The 1,723-nt window shown below is 35.6% G+C and overlaps 1 pseudogene; it reads left to right on the forward strand.

Moving 5' to 3' along the window:
- Nucleotides 1-686: 686 nt before the first annotated feature.
- Nucleotides 687-1,717, forward strand: LOC104983058 (annotated as a pseudogene).
- The last annotated feature ends 6 nt before the right edge of the window (nt 1,718-1,723 follow it).

A 1,723-nucleotide genomic window follows, 5' to 3' on the forward strand; every position in this document is an offset into this window, starting at 1 on the left:
ATAAATCTTTATTATGAATTGGTTACCTTCTTTTTTGGTTTTATATTTTTAAGGAGTCTTATTGTGTGACATGCTGACATGGCCAGATGTCAGAACTGGCCCTAAAGAAACTGGCAAAGCCCTTGGCCAGTTTCCATTAGGATGGCTCTTTATTATCTTAGCCAAAATAAAATCATGGTCTTTAGTGGATTCTCAGTAGCCTTCCAATTACTCCACTCAAGAGGAGAGGGACAAAAATGGGACTTTGGAGAAGTTTCTTATGTAATGCCATGGATCTCAGGTCTTGGTTCAGTTCTCGTAAATATTACAATGCAATTCTAACTGCTTTGATTCCCATGATGATATTGTGATCAAGATCTCTGATTCCTCTAATTCTGGGATTTTCTCATTATGTGAAACCTTGAACATTATACTTTAATGTACCTAATTTTTATTCACCTGAGTTTGTAGACATGAACATTACTAAAGTAATACAAAAAAGAAGAAAACAATGTAAAAGAAGGAAAAAAAATCTTAGAAAAATATGCAAGTATTGGAGCCAAAGAAAACTGTCAGAAAGTGCCATGGAATATTGCTAGTCTAGAGCTTCGCTCTTGTCTGTCTCAGAAACCAAGACAAACGAGGTATTACTTGCATGCTTCCATGGTTCTATGGAACAAAAAGTAGGTAAAAAAAAAAAAAAGCAGATTGTTGCACACAATTTTTGAGGAAGCTTCCAATGTCATTAAGGAAGAATATACAAATGCAAATAAAGTAGTGTTTGCCAAAGTTAATTGCGATCAGCATGCTGATATAACACAGAGATACAGGATAAGCAAATACACAACCTTCAAATTGTTGCATAATGGGAAGATGATGAAGAGAAGATACAGGGGTAGTGATAAGAGAAAGAACTTGCAGATTACATCAGGCAACAAAAAAGTGACCCCTTCAAGAACTTCATGACTTAGCAGAAATCACCACTCTTGTCCGCAGCAAAAGAAATATCATTAGATATTTTGAGCAAAAAGATTCAGAAAACTATAGAGTTTTTGAAAGAGTAGCAAATATTTTGCCTAATGATTGTGCCTTCCTAGCTAGCTGCATTTGGGGTTGTTTCAGAACCAGAAAGATACAATGGAGACAACATAATCTACAAACCATCAGGGCTTTCTGCTCCAAATATGTTGTACTTGGAATCTATGACAAATTCTGATGAGATATATAATTGGATTCAAGATAAATGTGTTCCTCTTGTCTGAGAAATAGCATTTGAAAATGGAGAGGGATTGACAGAGGAAAGACTGCCTTTTCTGATATGGTTCCACTGTATGAAAGAAGATACAAAAAGTTTAGAAATGTTCCAGAATGAAGTAGGCCAACAATTAATAAGTGAAAACGGTACAATAAATTTTTACATGCTGATGGTGACACATTTAAACATTGTCTTCCGCACATACAGATTGCCCTGTGAAAGCTATTGACAACTTTAGGCATATGCATGTGTTTGCAGACTTCAGTAATGTAGTAATTCCTGAAAAACTCAAGCAGTTCATATTTGACTTACATTCTAGAAAACTACACAGAAAATTCCATCATGGTCCTGACCTAACTGATACAGCCTCAGGATAGGAAGTCCAAGATGTAGTAAGCAGTCCACCTGAGAGCTCCTTCCAAAGCACCCAGTGAATATAAGTATACTTTATTGAGGGATGGAGATGAGACTTTAAAAACTTAAAAAAAC

Source organism: Bison bison, unplaced genomic scaffold (genome assembly GCF_000754665.1).
Source record: "Bison bison bison isolate TAMUID 2011002044 unplaced genomic scaffold, Bison_UMD1.0 scf7180017861127, whole genome shotgun sequence".
Taxonomy (NCBI): Eukaryota; Metazoa; Chordata; class Mammalia; order Artiodactyla; family Bovidae; genus Bison; species Bison bison.